The sequence below is a fragment of the Artibeus jamaicensis genome, unplaced genomic scaffold (assembly GCF_021234435.1).
Source record: "Artibeus jamaicensis isolate MK-2021 breed Jamaican fruit bat unplaced genomic scaffold, CSHL_Jam_final contig_548, whole genome shotgun sequence".
Lineage (NCBI taxonomy): Eukaryota > Metazoa > Chordata > Mammalia > Chiroptera > Phyllostomidae > Artibeus > Artibeus jamaicensis.
In genome coordinates, this window is record NW_026521883.1 from 17,729,175 (window position 1) to 17,748,396 (window position 19,222).

Sequence of the window (19,222 nt, forward strand, 5' to 3'; positions counted from 1 at the left end):
ACATTTGGGTATGGCTTACTAGGTACTGAAATTTTCTGGCAAACAACTAGTACATAAACTGCTAATCAAAGTAAGATTTTATTATCATTGTTCAGAACTTTAAGCGTCTTTTCCATTTTGACATACCACATTACCAATGTCAAAACCACTCAAAGTATTTAAATCAAAATATTTTATCAGTCTGCATTTGAGATGGTTGCATTCATGCTAATTTTACTCACAGATGAAAGTAGATTGTCTACTAAACTATGTATTCTAGGGTAGTTTTGTTTCTCTCCACATATTAAAATATATATTAGAATACTTTTATTTCTCCTTTATATTATAGCTAGAATATAATATTGACTCTTAAATTATATTTCTAGGTTAAGCTATATATTTTGTTTCAGGAAAATATCTAATTATTTTATATGAAAGGTCATTGTGTCTAATAAGGTTGAAATGTGCTAATTATATCTATGGCTTAACTGTGGATCTCACTTTTTTATCTATAAAAGGGGGATAATAATATGTATCTTATAAGATGTTTATAGAAAATAGGGCAAATAATGTCTTACAGCAGTTGGCATAGTGATTGACATATAGTGCTTGATCTATGTTAGTCATATTATTATAATGTCATTATTCCATGAGTTCTTTTTGAAGGTAGAGCCCATTTTAATATCTATATCCTCAACACATTTTTAGAATGCATTTTTTATTAAAGATGTCTGCAAAGTTTTGCCAAAATAAAATCCCCTTTATTATATCTGAAGAAAAATAAATTTATTATTCTTGAATAAGGAAAATTTAGAACAAGTATGAAAGACACGGTCGGGAGGGGAGAAATAAATTTTAAAAAAAAGAAGAAAAAAATTACAAAAAAAAGAAATATTACAACTAACAAATAAATTATCCAATTTTGATAGTTATTTTATTGTTAAAATGTGGTAGATGTAGTGTGGAGGGAGGAAGAATTAATTCATAATATATCCTGAGAAGCAAACAAAGCCCATTTTTTCACCAAGAAGAGATGTCAGGAAAGATAAGAGCACAGCTGTTCCCCATATACTCAGAATTCCAAGGATGACTATAAAAACATACACAGCTGAAATCATCCTAGTAAGAATATTTAGATAATTAAATCTTTGGCAATTTACCTAAAATTTATATTAGAAATTACAAAGGTTTTAATTTCTTTGCTATAAATAAATTCTATATAGAAACAAAAACCCAGCTACTGGTTCATTTGCTTCATACTTGTCTTAGAAAAGCAATGAAAGAAAACTTAGGGTATCAGGGAAAATAGTTACTTTTGCCGTAAACTTAAAACTCAGAATATTATAAAAGCAGAAAGAAGTCCCTTACTGTTACTTTTTGATAATTCACCAGAGTTCACATAAGTTGTAGGAGACAAAGATCTATTGTTTTCTTTTACTTGCAAATAATAGGTACGATAAATAGCAAGCTCTAGATAATAAAGATTGGTAACCATTTCTAGAAGCTATATTTTAACACAATAAAACAGCCTGTCTTATTTTGAAGAAAAAACTTCCTTTTTGAGGTGTAGTTTATGTTATAAATTTAAGGTAAAAAATTTTAACTAAGTATATACACAACTAGTAATCTATGTAAAACAGTAATAACGTATATGCGTACATATCTCTACACAAATATGTACACATACATGCATTATCACTCCTCCCTCTTTGTACATAATTATGGATGAGGTCTATCTGGAAAAATTCTAAGTATTGTTAAAATAATTAGAATAGTTTGCACAACATTGATGTACCCTGACAGTCAAGGAGAGTGGACTGGAATGTACATGTGTGAACAATGACGATTTCACTGTACTAGTCAGTGGGGGCTGTAGACACCTTTGAGTGAGCATGTGTATTGTATGGCCATCACACTGAAAATGACTGAGCAAGTAGAACAATGAATCTGCATCACATTTTATGTTAAGTTTGAACATTCCTCCATGGAAACTATTCAGATGATTCAGAAGGCTGCAACTATGGTCAACTGGTGATTGGCAGCTTCATCATGACAGTGTGCCTCCTCATGCATCACATCTCATGCAAAGTTTTTTGGCAAACCGTCTAATCACCCAGATGACTAAGCCCCCTCTACAGTCCAGATTTGGCACATTGTGCCTTCCGGCTTTTCCCAAACCTAAAATCACCTTCGAAAGGGGAGAGATTTCAGGTTGTAGATGAGATTCAGAAAAATGCAATGGGGCAACTGATGGCAATCGGGAGAACTCTGTGAGGTCCCAAAGTGCCTACTTTGAAGGGGACTGAGGCGTCATTGTCCTATGTACAATGCTTCTTGTATCTTCTATTGTCTTCAGTACATTTCTCTATTTTTCATATTATGTGACTGGATACCTTCTGGAAAGACTTCATATGTATGTTATACACCAAAAGGAGGGAGGGACAATAATATTTTCCTTTCCAAGTTTCTGTGAGAAATACCTTTTTTTCGTACATCTTCCAACAGCCCACTCATTTTTCCATTAAGTTTCTGCGTTCATTTGGTTTGTATTTTTGTTTTTATTATGATATAAAAAGATCACTATGCCTTTATCCATATATCCATCTATTTATTCAGCCACCCATTAAGCAGTTATTTACTGAACATCCTCATATGTGCTAGACACAATGGAGGCTTACCAAGGTTACATAATTCGATCAACCAAACTTCATTTTTTGAGGTCAAAATAAAATGTATTGAAATTAATGGATTCAGGACAAATATAAATAATTAATAACCCGCCCTTATATACTTGTAATTTTGACAAAGGAAATTTCAATCTCTCTGCATTTCTCATTGAAACTATGTTTTTCATTTTTTAAGTAAGAAAAAATTAGAATTTAGAATAATTTTAGACTTGCAGAAAAGTTGTAAAGAGTGTACAAAGTCTTCCTGCACACCAGGATTCCTTGATTGTTAACGTCTTTCATTAACAACATTGGTTCCACCTGTTTCTCATAAAATCTTGCTAATTCCTACTTTCTTTATATTTTCCAAAGAGCTATTTTTGGGGAGTATTAAAAATAAACAATTTTAGGTTCAAATCATCAGAAGCTTGTATTTTGATCTGTACAGAGTGGAAAAAAAAAACAGTGGGACTGTTGTTTCTAACTGGAAGTTACATAAGTATTTTGCAATGGGTATAAAACCAGAAAGAGATGTGGTCTAAGTATGGTGAAAAGGCACTGTGTATGTGAATTCCCAGAATCTGTAAACATGCTCCTTTCACTTGCCTGTATCCCTCATCTACTCAGGACTGAAGTTAGATAACTCACGTTGCTAGATTCATTTGTAACTACGGTCTAGATACTTGACCTGCATTAAAGTAAGGTCTGAACTCAAAATTTAGCAAAGTAAGGACTTCTGGCCAAGATGGAGACGCAGGTGGAAACACTGGGCCTCCTCCCACAATCAAGTTTAAAGACAACAAAGGTTTAGTAACAAAAACCCAACCAAAACACAGAAAATTAAACTGTACAGAAGTCCCACAACAACAAACCATTCAGCCAGACTGGTTAAAGGGATGGAGTCAGCGGCTGGCAGAGCAGGGTCATGAAGGAAAAAGTGGCCAGCTGACCCAGCCATGCAGGCAGCAGTTGGCAGATCCCAGTTGTGGGGTGGCAACGAGCAGACCCAGTGAGGGTGTAAGGTTGCTGGCTGACCGTGGTCACACATTCCCACACAGATAAACCAGTCAGAGGAGCAAGCAGTGAGACAGACCTTGCAAACCAAGGCCCCAACACCAGGAAATAAAGCCTAAAAGCACCGATTGGGAAAACTTTTGGGGTCGAGTTGCCGGAAGAAACTTCCAGGCTCAGAGAGTTCATTGGAGAGACTCACAGGGTCCTGGAGAGTGCAGAGGCCCACACACCCAGGAGCCAGCACGAGAAGGGCCCGGTTGGCTTGCAGGAAGCAGCAGAGGGGACGGAGATCTGAGAGAGAGCAGAGCAGAGCAAACACCATTGCCCCTCTCTGACCCCACCCCCACATACAACGTCACAACCCAGCGACTAGGTCGCCCCACCCTGGTGAACACCTAAGGCTCTGCCGGCCTTTTGTAACAGGTGAAAACAGACCAAACATTATGGCTCAAGAAGAACAGCTCAAAGCCCCAGAACCAATATATCTAAGTGACCAAGAGATAGCCAACCTGTTAGATGCACAATTCAAAACACTTGTGATCAGGATGCTCACAGAACTAGCTGATTTTAGTCACAAATTAGAGGAACAAATGAAGGTTAAACTAAGTGAAATGAAGGGAATGCCCAGGGAACCAATAGTAATGGAAAAAAAAATCACTCCATTGTTTGGACTCAAATCCATGGACTGGACCAGAAGGAAGAACCAAATGACCAAACAGAAAAGAATGAAAAAACAAGAATTCAAAAAAATGAGGAAAGGCTTAGGAACCTTCAGGACATCTTTAAACATCACAACATCTGAATTATAGGGGTACCAGAAGGGGAAGAGGAACTGCAAGAAGTGGAAAATTTATTTGAACAAATAATAAAGGAGAACTTCTCCATTCTGGCAAAGGCAGTAGACTTCCAGGAAATCCAGGAAGCTCAGAGAATCCCAAAGAAGTTGGACCCAAGAAGGAACACACCAAGGTACATCATAATTACATTAGCTAAGATTAAAATGAAGGAGAGAATTCTAGAAGCAGCAAGAGATAAGGGGACTGTCACCTACAAAGGAATTTCCATCAGACTATCAGCAGATTTCTCAAAAGAGACCTTATAGGCAAGAAGGGGCTGGAAAGAAGTATTGCAAGTCATGGAATCCAAAGACCTACAACCAAGATTGCTCTATCCAGCAAAGCTTTCATTTAGAATGGAAGAACAGATAAAGTGCTTCTCAGATAAGGTCAAATTCAAGGAATTCATCATTATCAAGCCCTTATTATATGAAATGTTAAAGGAACTTATCTAAGAAAAAGAAGATAAAAAAGATGAACAGTGAAAGGACAGCAAACTCACAGGTACTAAGAACCACACCTAAAACAAAAGCAAACTAAAAGGACAGCTAGATCAGGAGCAGAACCATAGAAATGGAGATCACATGGAATGTTAGCAACAGGGGAGTGTGAGGAGGAGAGGGGGGAGAAGGTACAGAGAATAAGTAGCATAGATGGTAGGTAGAAAATAGATGGGGAAGGGCAAGAATAGGGCGGGAAATATAGAATCTAAAGAACTTGTGACACATGGTCATAAATTAAAGGGGGGAATGATGGGGGAGGGGTGTGCAGGGTGGAGGGGAATGAAGGGGGACAAAATGAGACAATTGTAATGGCATAATCAATTAAGTATATTTTAAAAAAGAACTAAAATATTTAGCAAAGTGAGGCAATATTCTGAGGTTTTACTCTTTAGGTAATGTAGTAGTGGAGGACTTAGTACTTTGATGTAGAGTTTCTGGAATTTGGTTCTGAGAGGCAAAAGTATTGATCAATGGTCACAGGGGTATTTCTCTAAAGAAACCTCATGATATAATTGGATGTTGTTTCTGCACAGTAGCTTCAGAGGGAAATACTCTGACCTCTCCAAAAATTCATGAGTGACCTAAAAGTTATGAAATAATATTTTTCTGCATAAGCTAACTAGAGTAAACTGTGTTATTTGCATTTAAGAATATTGACCAGTGTAACAATTTTAAAAGGAATAAGAGTGTTGCAGTAACAGAACTTAAAATGTGGAATTCACTCTGAGGTATACTGGAAGACAGTAAAGATTTAATCACTTTAGGCTGCAAAGCCAATGCATTTTTATTTCATTTTATTTTTGTTTTGTTTAGTGGAGGTTTTTTTGAAATTTTCTTTTTTGTTGAATTTACTGGGGTAACATTGGTTATTAAAATTTTGCAGGCTTTAGGTGTAATAATACATCATCTGTACATTGTATTGTGTGTTTATCAGCCCAAGTCAAGAATTTTAAAATGCCATAGCAAGATAGCTGGTCAAAATGTTGCTTGCTATCCCTTGGAACTCCATCTTTATGCCAAATGAAGCTTTTTTACTAGAATGATGGTAGAAATAAAATTCAGAATCTTGGCATATGCTCATTAAATCTTGCTGCTTTCAAAAGTGTACTACCGCAGAGGTACACTTAAAGTAGAGCTAGATGGTCTGTAAGCAGAGATACAAGGGAGCACAGCTGAGCCAAAGGGGCTTACTCTGCTTGTGTCCTGCAATGTAAATTGACTGAGCAGATCATAATTTGCAACCCTGCAGAGCTGAGAAAAGCCAGCTGCCTCTATACACAAAAATGTACCTGTGCAAGGAGAGGTTTGTAAGTGCACCTTCAAAAAGCGATAAAATGATTGCCCCTGAGCTTTTCAAACATCATTCTTTAGGAAGTCTCTGGGTGACCATAGAGGAAAAATCGGTGGCAAAGATCAAATTAATGGCGTTACAACTTCATGCTGGCATACTATTTTGCAGGGCCTGGGCTAGTACCCATTAGATTAAGAGAGAAATTGGTCAGAACAGAAGAGCCAGTAGGAAAGAGTTACATTTTTTTTTCTGCTTATGTGGTTAATCATAAAATTGACTTGAAAACCATCTTCTAGAAGCCTGAAATTTTCCAGGAATGGTACGTATCCCTGAACGTACTGCTAGTTTGTCTGGCTACTGCTGTGCTTAAAGTCATGTCTAGGCTCTTGAGGTCACAGCAATAAAAGTGAGGTCCAAGTAGAGTCGCTTCCTGAATAGGAAGACTATATGCCTGGATATCCTGAGATGGCACCAACTTACAGTTATTGTATATATGTAATGCCTTTTAATCATTTTTAGAGCATTCATTCATTTACTTTCACTTTATTCTGTACCTGTCTAGAGAGTGTAGGTGGTGATAAGATATGTAAGGATGATCTCCCCAGAGGTGTAACCTAGGGCTTGGAAAAAATGGACAAAAAGTTCACCCCCCAAAAAGTATCAGGACCTGCCACGTTGGCTAGCTAAGTAATTACTTCTGCTGCTAGGATAAGAAGTTTTGAATATAACTGTCCAATAGGACCCTATATTTGCTACCTACCAATAACAGTCATGTATTTCCTACTTTCCCTCTCACCAAATGAGACTTTTATTAATAAAATTGCCATTATCCTACCATCTTCTAATAATACATTGGTATTTTTGGAGGAAGGTGACTTGTTTCTAACTTAGAGGTCCACGGATCACAAAGTAAAACCTGTAATCCTTACAGAGACTATCCAAAGATTATGGGCTTTAAAACTAAATGCAGTAAATTGATATAATTTTTGAATTACCTACCATGGAAGGGAGAGGATGAATTCATTTGATTTAAATATATAGGGAGAAAGTTTGATAAATTTTAGTCAAAGGTAAAAGGCAGCAGATACTGTAAGTTCATTCATGGACCAACTTTTCGACTCTGCTTTTCTGTTTCCTTTTTTGATACAATATCCCAGCCTTCCTTGCAACTGGAGATGACTACTTGACCTAGTTCTGCCAACGAGGTACAAGCAAAAGTCTTCTAGTCTTGTTTCTTCTATTTTCTTTTTTATTACTCTTGAACATGGATATAAAATAGCCCTCACTAAAGATGTTGCAACAAGAAGATAGAGTAAGCTTTGTTCTTTAATGCAACAATGAAGTTACCATATTAGACCTCAAATAGCTATACCTGCAATTCATGTCGAATGAAATAAATGTCTTTTGGACTAAGCCACGATTGTGGCTTAATGTGAAGCAGAATGAAATTCTAATTGAATCAAGTGGGAAAATAAATTTTGAAAAACCTACTAAATTAATTTTAAAAGTATATGAAATAATTTAAAAGAATTTGATATATAAACTTACTATTTTTTTAGGTTTTAAACTTTTTGTTCACATTGTGAACAAAATTGTGCATTTCATTAATTAAAATCATTTGAACAAAAAAGACACTCTAATTACACTGCATTTTATAGCCTGCAGAACACCCTGCACCAGCCTGAATTTTACTCTAGATTTTACTGTTGTCCTACACAGATTCTTCCTTCGCCAACATGCAATTCTTTTCCTTCCCTGCCAGCCAGACTAGCAGGTGGGGAAGGCAGGTGCATCTTTGTTGTCAGCAGTTCTCTGATGTGAAAAGAGGCAGCATAGTCATTTAAATTGATCCAACCTCTTTGCATCCACAAAGTTAAACAGCTAAAAGAAGTAAAATAAGAAGGCAATGCTGTGGAATGAACAGTGCATATTGGTGGTGTGGGCCTCATTATGATTCGCCTGCTTGCTTCTCCTGCTCAATTGTTTCTTTTGAAGGCAGTGAATTTTCTCTTGCATTCTGTCTTCAGTTTTGTCCTACTGAATTTCTCAATATCAGCCATATCGGGTTTGTCAGACATGGTTGCACTGTTTTATATTCTTGCCATGTTTTATGTTATTCTTTAACTATTTACCACACATTTCACAAACCTCGGCTTTTATTAAAATAAAAAGGTTTACATTTCAAATGAGAAATAATAGGCTCATTTACTAAACAAAAGTTGAGATGAGAAATATCTTTACACACAAGAGAAAAATCTATCACATACGATAGAGAGAAAAAGTATAGTCCCATTAAATCTTAATTCATTAGAGCATTTCCAAAGTGATTAATGAGCTAATCAAGACACCTGGTTTTGTTTACCAATTTGAGAACTTGCCTTTCTTATGATTAGAAAATAATGTATTTTATTGTACAAATTATTGATAAGTACAATAAGTAAAATATGTTCTGTTAGGACCATGTGCTTTGTAGTTTTCCTTTAATTAAAATAATTTATTGAAATAGAATGGTTCATGTCTAACTTCATGTTCTTTTTCATTGTTAAAGAGAGGACTGGTTTTGTTTTCTTGAGAATAAGATATTTTATTTCTGCCAAGATTAAAGGAAAACATTTCATTTTTCAGGACTCTGGATTAGTGTATGCATGTGCATGCATGTGCGTTTTAAGTTTTGTTTTTAACTCATAGGTACCGTATCTCTATAGAGCCAATCACTATTTGGCCAATTTTATTTTTGTGTCCATTCCACTAACTAATTTTTTTATTTATTCCAACTTTGCCCATGGTCTCATTGGTAATATTTTTAGGTTTAGAGTTTCCTAGATATAGCCCAAATACATACCTCTGATGATTAAATCGAAAATTGAAAATCAAAGTAAGCAAAAACCCAGAGGTTCTGTTTTAATAGAGCAGTGTAGAAAGAGCTGAACTCCACCTCTTTCATGAACACATTGAGTATACAGCTACAAATGGAGTGATTTCCTTAGATAAAACCTAAAGTCTGGCTGAAAAACAACTACACATGAGGCAAACAAGAGCACATAAATATATAAAGAAAATACTAATAAACCTAAAGGGAGAAATGGCAATATAATTGTAGTAGTAGGTATTAATTCCCTAGTTGTATAAATGGATAGAGTATCTAGACAGAAAATCAATAAGAAACATAATAGTCCAAATGCACGTAGTTACATATAGAACATTCCATCCAAAAGCAATAGAATATACATTCTTCTCATGTGCACATAGAACATTCTGCAAATAGATATGTTAAGCTGCAAAGCAAATCTTAATACATTAAAAAAGTTTAAAGTCATATCAGCATCTTTTACAACCATAAAGTATGAAACCAGAAATCAATTACAAAAAATTTGGAAATTCACAAATATGTGGAAATTAAACAACATTCTCCTGAACAACCAATAGGTCAAAGGAAATCAAAGGGGAAATTAAAAAAAAGACCTTAAGACAAACTAAAATGGAAATATAACATATCAAAATGTATGGGATTCAGCAAAAACATTTCTAAGAGGAAAGTTTACATCAATAATACTTACCACAAAAAACAAACAAACAAAATCTCAAAATGTTAACTTCATACCTCAAGGAACTAAATGAGAAACAAATGAAGCCTAGGTAAGTTGAAGAAAGAAAATATAAAATATAGGAGAAGAAATAAAAAAAATAGAGACTAAAAAGGCAAGGACCAATGAAACTAAGAGCTGGTTTTATATAAATGACTTGTTCAAGTCTCATCTCTCATCCTCTGATATGAACTCCTTACTGAAGTAGTATATAAGCAAACAGTTGTTCAATAAGAAAAGCTGTACCTAAAGTCGAACTCTATCTAATGGAGCAAGTAAACAGTATATTGCATGGCAACTATTTCAGAAAAAAAGCCAAAAGTAAGTGATGTTGCCATTTAAAATTATATTTTTTAAGAACGTATAAAATTCTAGTTACATATTTTAAGTATAGCAAATAGAATTCTGTAATATTTTAAATTGCGTGGTACCAGGTTTTGTTATTAGGCAAATTAGTAACAGAACTATTCAATATATGCACACATATATACACATACACTGAAATAAGCTGTAAGGGTATATATAAAAATCTATGTCATGTGATTAGTAAAAAGTTTGATTAAAAATTTTTTTCTATGACAATAAACAAAAGTATATTTTTAAATACCTACTAATTGTAAATAATCTCATTTTAACTCAGGTTGGAAGGCAGGGCACTGATTAAGAAAATAATTAGCTAGGAACCTTCAAGAGCCATCCTGAGGCAAAGCAGAAGCAGTCTTTCAAACAGTAATTAAATTGTCTAGTTACAGCTTAATTCCTTAAACTCTGACCCACCAAATGAAAATATTGTCAGATAATCAACATTCACATTTCCTCTTAGAGATTTATTATAAATTATGTAACCCACTTCCATCACAATAGTGGTGTCTGATTTGTTATTGAATCAAGATTTCCAACCCTATTATCTTCAAATTCTATTAAAGGAGATGGACAAACTCTAAGTTCAAAACTCAGCGACAATGCAGAGCAACGTTTCCCACCTGCATTTATCAAGGACAACTAATTTATGGGAGTTAGGATAAAAAAAAGACAGTACCCAACATTTTACTTTTGCTTAAGTTTTCTTGTGGTTTTTCTCTGTAGAATTTGGGCATTGTATATTCATTCTACAAATCAATGATATAAAAATGATTAAAATAAAAACAAAAATGATTTCTGTTATTAGCAGCACCTTTGGAAAAAGAAATAAGGTGAAGAGGAATTTACACATGGGCATTTAGGGTTAGCTAAAATAAAGCAAGTCCTTCTACTGTAATAGATCATAGCACCAAAGGGCAAGTATGGCCTTATAATACATGTATACATCCATTTCTCTGCCCCACCTTATAGCTCCACAATTAGATCAGAATACTTGGAAGTTTTATATATATTTTTTGTACCTAATATTTATTTCCCCAGATACTAAAGTTGCAAAATAAACTTATTTTACCAACTGTTTTAGAGTTATTAAATATCGAAATAATGTTAGTATTAATATTTATTAATATTTAAGAAATGAAGGTAAGGAACATGTTTGTTTACAAAAATACTTTAGGGTACATTTTGCTATGAAAGAAGAAAAAACTTAGGAAAAGAGGTATAAGAGAACAGGAAGACCTATGATATCACTTATATGTGGAATCTAAAAGTCCAACCTCATAAAAACAAAGAGTAGAATGATAGTGACCAGGTGCTGAGGGGATGCTGTAAAGGGTACAAGCTTGCAACTATTAGATAAGTAAGTCCTGGAGCTACAATGTACAGCGAATATACAATGCATAGTGAATGTAGACAATACTGTATTTTAATTATCAAAACTACAAGGAAATAGATCTTAATTATTCCCACCACAAAAAAATAAATGATGATATGTGATACAATGGCAACTGTATCCATATCTACAATGTCAATCATATTGACATATATAAATGTACCGAACCCACATGTTGTACATCTTACATTTCCCCAGTGCCATATGTCAAATATATTTCAGTTATAAAAAACATGACAATGGGAAGGTTAAATTGCTCTCTCTCTCTCTAAAAAGGGGAGAACGTGTGTGTATGTAACAGGGATGGTTCTAGTTGTCATTTTGCCATTCCACCACATATTTTCCCTTCTCTGACCCTGTGCTTATGGTGTTCCTTAGGGTACATGTGTTTTTTCCCTGTCTGCATTCCAAGACCCTTAAATGTCACCTCTGTGTGAAACTTCCCTGGAGTGTTTTCCCCCCAAGCCCTAGTACTCGCAGTTAGTAGACACTCAGAAACTGTTTAGAGAATAAATAAGAGAAATATCACAGGTAAAAACCACCATATTCTTTTTTGTTGTTCATTAACTGTTACAAATATGCATATTTGACTTTTAAGTGCTGATGCATTTTTTTCTTAATTTACTTGCCCACAGAACAAAGACCTATATGTCAATGATCTCTAAAGCAAAAACTAACGTGACCGTAAAGGTCCTCGAACGGTGTTAATGTGGCTGTCATTTTTCTGGTTGTCCTATTCTAGGTCTAATATTCCAAAGCCTGTGGTTCATGGGATGTCATGCCTTTTTTCATTTTACTTTCAAGGTCAATGTTCATTAGGCATGATGGAGTAATATAATAAGCTTGATTAAAATTCCATTTGATGTACTCTGGTTTCTCTTCAAAACAAATAAATCTTTTGCCTTCTACTAAAATTACACTTGAGCCACTTACTAGCAATATGATTTTAGTCAAGATACATAAGCCCACTGAGCCTCTATGTCCAATCTGTTAAATAAGAATACAGTGGTACCTCAGTACTCACCATTGATTCATTTCAACCAATGGTGAGCAAGCAATGATTGTTGAAGCATTTTCTCCTGTGAGGTGACACCAGTGGGAAGCCTGAGCACCGAAACATTTTGTCCTCATGAAAATGTGACCAGTACTGAGTTCCAAAGCCAACGAGACTGAGGTACCATCATATCAATAATATGATTATAAATGACTTTATATGCACACACACTTAGAACAGTGCTAATCACTCAGGAGGGTTTTTTAAAAATATTTATTTATTTATTTATTTTTAGAGAGAGGGAAAGGGAGGGAGAAAGAGGAGAGAAGCATTGATATGTGAGAGAAGCATCTGACTGGTTGCCTTTTGTACACCACCAACAGGGACTTGGCCCTCAACCCAGGCATGTGCCCTGACTGGGAATCCAACCAGCAAGTTAGTGGGAGGACACCCAACCTACTGAGACACACCAGCAGGGGCCCCAGTAGGTGTTTAATACTTCTAGCTTATCAAAGCAGATAATTATATCATTCAAACATACAAATGTATTTTGCCTTTAACAGCAAAGAACAAATTCCTGCAATACCTACAATAGGAAAAAATTTAGTAGCTAATTATCAAAACAGGAAATTGATTAGATTATTGATTTATACTGATACAGTAAAATCTTACTCTGCTATTAAAGAGTTATAGTGTTTGGGGGCTCCTTCTTGTGTTCCACTGGTCTATATGTCTGTCTTTACAACAGCACCATACTGTTTTGGGCACTGTAGCTCTATACATTTTTAAGTATTCAGTACAGTGTTGTTGATTGTAGGTACGATGTTGTGCAGCAGATATTCGGAACTTATTGCTCTTGCTCAGTTGAAACCTTTTGCCTGTTAACTAGTAACTCTTTATTTTCCCCTCTCCTCAACCCCTGGAAACTACAATTCCAGTCTTTGATTCTATGAATTTGACTATTTTAGATACAGCAAAGAGATGTAATCACACAGAATTTGTATTTCTGTCACTGGCTTATTTCACTTAGCACAGTCTTTAAGGTTCATCCATTGTTACGTATTGCAGAATTTCCTTCTTTGTATGGCTGAATAATATTCCATTGTATGTTCATACAAAATTTTTTGATTCATTGATCTGTCAATGGACATTTAGGTTGTTTGCACATCTCGGAAATTAATAATGCTGCAATAAACATGGGAGTCCTAATATCTTTTTTAAGATCATAATTTCCACTATTTTTGGATAAATACTCAGAACTAGGACTGCTGGGTCATATTGTAATCCTATTTTTATTTGTTTTAGGAAACCCTATGCTGTTTCCTACCGTGGCTCCACCAATTTGCATTCCCACCAATATGGCACAATACAAAAATTCATTGACAAGCGTGCCAAGACTAAGCGGGAAAAGACAGAAGAGAACTGGGACCATGGAGGGGTTCCTTTCCAATGGGAGCTTGAATGACGGAGGAAACCCAGACATTGTTTTAGGTGCTGTCCAAGTCAGAGAGACAAAGGGAGAAATACTCTGGCTTCTCCCATCTTCTCATTTTTAATTTCACTGCAGTGCTTTCTCATGTCTAAACCTAGTGGGCAAGGAAGTCTGGAGAAGAAGCCTTCAGTGTTCACGTTCCTGAGATGCAGAGCACAGCAAAGAAACTTCAGGGAATAAATAGCAGAGCAAATAGACAAGTGACAATACTTGTGTATATACCAAACTCAATGTAGAAAATGCCATAGAGAGATACATAAAACTATACACTTAGCTTAAGTTATTTTTTTGGTTCCCTCTTTTATTCCTTTCAGTATTTCTTTTTCCTTCCCTGAAAGGTCTGAGAATTTGCATCTAGATTGATAAAGCTCTATAATGCTAAAAGAATTTTTCTAGAGTGTATCATCCAACTTCCTTATTTCAGGAAAGAAAACTGACAAATAATGATAAACATTTGGGCACTAGATAACACAATGATTGATTTACAAAGAAATTATAGGCATTAAAATTTTTTGGAAAAATAATAGTGTTTTATAAATATGAACCATTTTGTTTACTATTTTATACTTATATAGTACTATGTAAGTATATGAATGCTTTAAAGACTTTTAATATAATATAGAGTGTTTTTCAGAAAGATGGATGACCCCCATATTGATTTCCATCTGCAATAAGCACAATTCATCATTTTACATATTGGTATTCAGTGTATTACTTACTCACTGAATGTTATGTCAATATTTTAATTAAAATATTGTTTAGTATTAATATTTACCATTAAAAGTTTGATGCACTTTTTCTCTATGTATATATCTTTATGAACTTGTGAAAATAGTTTAACTAACTACTAAAAGTGGATATTCTAGGTTGGAAGGAATGTATATTGATTACATATACATCTGTATACAGATATGCATACATTCCCACATGTTACTAAAATATCCTGCAGAAAACATATATATATATTTGTCCTTGTACCTATTTCTTCATATGCTCTTAATATTGAACATTATAATTTATCAATCTTTGCTAAGCAGATAGTTGAAACCTACTTTTTCATATTATATTGACTTTTAGGAGTATATTTATTATACATTAAATGAAATATGTACATATATTTGTGTAATACTTTCACTGTTACTATATTAATCTACTTGAAAAATAAAAAAAATGTGTGAAAGTACCCTTGCCACCCTTCCTGCATATCAAAGAGAACTTTAAATAACTTATGCATATTTCTTGACAGAGAAAAAGAATTAAACTAAATAGCCAGAATTTATCCCTGGCAAGAAGACAGAATTGTCAGCATTCATTTCTGTAGCCATGTAGCTTGCCTTTCTCTCAGATTCCCCTCTTCACTCTTTGCTAGAAAAGAAGAGCTACTGTTCTCCCAAGAACAATGAGTTGCTACTCTCCCAAGAAATTTGAAAGCAATGATGGAAATGTCAGCAGCAGGTGGCAGATGCATCAGTTGCATGACCAGACTTGATCTGAACACACTTGAATCAGAAGCAGCAATCATAAAGGCAAATAGAATTTGTCTAACATTCCAAATATCAGCAACACAGCACAGGCTTATGGAAAACTGCAGTAATCCCCAAAGAATGGCTCACAAAGGGATGTTAGGAAACCCTACATTCCAATGAAATTTTGTACTTAAATCAAGCTTCAACCAATCACCTAGAATGGAACAACTGCGCTTAAGATCTCATAAATAGTAACATCAGCTATATTTTAGTTGTCTCTGGACTCTTTTGCTGAATGTTATGAAAAAGGCAAAGAAGTGGAATCCAAAAAGAAAAATATACCAAGCTGCAGTGTAAACACAACCAACTGCTTGATAGCACCTATGGTATTTTGGCATTTGATTACAGTTTATCATTAATATTCAGACTCAAGTATCTGGAAAACTAAAGTTGACTCTATATAATATAAACATTTATCCAAAAACTTAGATGAAAAAATATAGCCAAATATCTACTGGAAGATTTTTAAACTTCTAAAAGTTTGTGTGATAAAAAATAAAGTGATCTGTACAAAGCAATTTGATCAGCTATAAACATTGGTAAGTTTCTAAAAGAGCAACAAATACAATCTTCCAGATGATGATAAGGTAAGATTTTATTTTCATAGAAGACATTATTGTAAGAGGATACCATTTTAAGAGAGTAGAGTGTCAGCATAAAAATAGGCACAGTAAAGCTAGGCAAAACAGTCAAAGGTCTTAGGTCAGGGCCAGTGGGTCATGATAAGTCAGCAGGGTGAGTGCACAGCATTCACATAAGAGGACTTTTACCTTCCATGCTGCACTAATCCCCTTTATATGAACCGAAAAGTCCGCTAAGGGAACTGACTCTGATTGTCAGTGGGCTTCCACCTTAAAAAATGCCTCACTTTAAAACAGTCCTCAACTCAGACCTCCTGGCAAGCCAGTGCATAAATGTATCAGTGATTTAATTCTCCCCCAATTTACCATTTTCTCCACAACTTTACTCCTATATTACAAGATAGTTTGGGTTTGAAACTTTTATTTTCATTCCAATCCTTGCAACTGAATATACAACTGAAACATAAAACTGGATTAGTCATTTTAATTTGTTCTTGGAACAAAGAAAGGTTTACATAACCATTGACTTAAAACTAAATATTTAATTAAGTTTGCTTTATTTTTTAAATGTTTTCAATATGGCCTTATTTAGCAATATTAAAAATGTAGTGTCTCCCTTTTTGATGGAATTTTCCCAACACCTATGTGTACTTAATTATCTGCCAACAATAAAGTTTCTATGGAATTTTCTCAGAAAACTAAAAATGGACCTGCCTTTTGACTCAGCAGTTCCACTGCTGGGATTATAACCTAAGAACCCTAAAACACCAATCCAAAAGAACCTATGCACCCCAATGTTCACAGCAGCACAATTTACAATAGCCAAGAGCTGAAAGCAACCTAGGTGCCTGTCAGTAAATGAATGAATCCAAAAACTATGGTACATTTACACAATGGAATTCTATGCAGCAGAAAGAAAGAAGGAGCTCCTACCCTTTACAACAGCATGGATGGAACTAGAAAGCATATGCTGAGTGAAATAAGCCAGGTGTTGAAAGACAAATACCATATGATCTCACTTTTAACAACAAGCTAAACAACAAAACAAACAAGCAAGCACAATAAAAACAAAGACACTGAAATACAGAAAAGGGGGCAATGACCAGAGGGGAGAGGGGAGGGAATTTCAGGGGAAAAAGGGCAAGGATTTACAGGAACTAGTATAAAGGACACATGGACAAGAACTGAGGGGGGTGTAAATGGGAAGGAGGTGGAGAGCACTGGAGGGGGAGTGGGTTGGGATGGGAATAAAAGACAGAAAACTGTACTTGAACAATAATTAAATTAAAAAATAAAAAAGAAATGATCACTTGAAAATAATAGTTAATGAGATTTTTTAGGCTTACTTTGCACCCAACATTATTTTAGAGGGTTTTCACCCTCAAGAAGCTCAAAATCATTAGGGAATGTATTAAAAATGCTTTAAAATGTTGTATAACTAATGGAATGGTAAATGCCAGTGGATATGCCTAAGATAGCACATTCTTTTAATTCTGAGTAATGACTTTTTACATAGAAATTAATAAGTAAGCTATAATAAATTTACATTATGTGCAAATAAGCCACTCCAGAAACCTCAAGAGAGAGACTCAAGTGCTTGGGAAAAAAGGCAGAGGTCATGGCTCTGCCACCTCTCCTACCTCTAATTTCAGAAAAGTCTGAAACTCATTTTTCTCAGCTTTAAATGGGAGGTCACAAGTGCATATGACACCGAGTTTTTTTCTAGGATTTAAATGATACTAGAAATGTAGAAGAAAATGATAAACTACCAACCGCCAGAATGGCATGGTGATGGGGTCACTGACACCACCATTGTTGGGGTTATCATCATCATCATAATCACAGAGGCAGCAATTCTATACCATCTTGAATTGGTAGAATGTAAACAATTAATGGAGTACTGACTCTGTTAACAGAGGGATAACATTAATTTAAAACAATGATTTATTTAATAGTTTATTGAGGTATAATTACCATAAAATTAGCTACACATATTTTTAAAATGCATACTTTGATAGGTCTCGTTATATGTATTTACCCATATAACCAGCACAATCAATACGATTAACCTACTCATCACTTCCAAAAGTCGTCTTGGACTTCTTGCAATAACTTCCTTCTATTCTTTCCCATTCTCACTCCCCAGGCAACCAGTGATCTGCTGTATTACTAATTTAGTTTACACTTTGCATTTCCTATAATTTTATGTAAATGGTATTTTACTGTATACACTTTTTTCTTTTTTTGACTTTAAGTTCCAACTTTATTTTTTTCAATTACAGCTTACTTTTAATATTATTTTGTGTTAGTTTCATATGTACAGCATAGTGGTTAGACAATGATATACTTTACAGTGATAGTTCCAAGTGCCCACCTGGCACAATACACAGTTATTACTTTATTATTGACTATTATTTTCTATTCTGTATTTTATATCCTCATGACTATTCTGTAACTACCAGTCTGTACTTCTCAATCTCTCTACCTTTTTCACCCAGTCCCCAACTTCTCTCCCCTCTGGGAACCTTCAGTCTCTTCTCTGTGTCTATGAGTCTGTTTCTGTTTTGTTTTTTTTTTTGTATTGTTCTTTAGATTCCACATATAAGTGAAAGCATATGGTATTTGTCTCTCTGTGAATGACTTATTTCACTTAGCATAACACTTTCTAGGACCACCCATGTTATTGCAAATGGGAAAATGTCCTTCTTTTTTATGGTTGATTAATACTGCATTGTATACATGTACCACCATTTGTTAAAAATCCACTTGTCTATTGATGAGTACTTGGGTGCTTCCACAGCTTGGCTATTGTAAATGACAGTGCAACGAACATAGGGATGCATCTGTTCTTTCGAATCAGTGATTTGGTGTCTTCAGATATACACCTAAAAGTGGAATCACTGTGTCATAAGGCAGATCCACTTTTAGTTTTTTAAGGAACCTCCACACTGTTTTCCACAGTGGCTGCACTAATCTTCATTCCTACCAACAGTGCACAAGGGT

At 34.8% G+C, this 19,222-nt stretch overlaps 1 protein-coding gene and 1 pseudogene across 2 annotated transcripts in view; both read right to left on the reverse strand.

Annotated features, from left to right (window-relative positions):
• The window catches only part of UNC13C (unc-13 homolog C), a 491,690-nt gene that overhangs the window by 258,809 nt on the left and 213,659 nt on the right, over nt 1-19,222 (reverse strand). The window lies entirely within an intron of this gene.
• On the reverse strand, nt 8,238-8,379 carry LOC119065533 (thymosin beta-4-like; annotated as a pseudogene).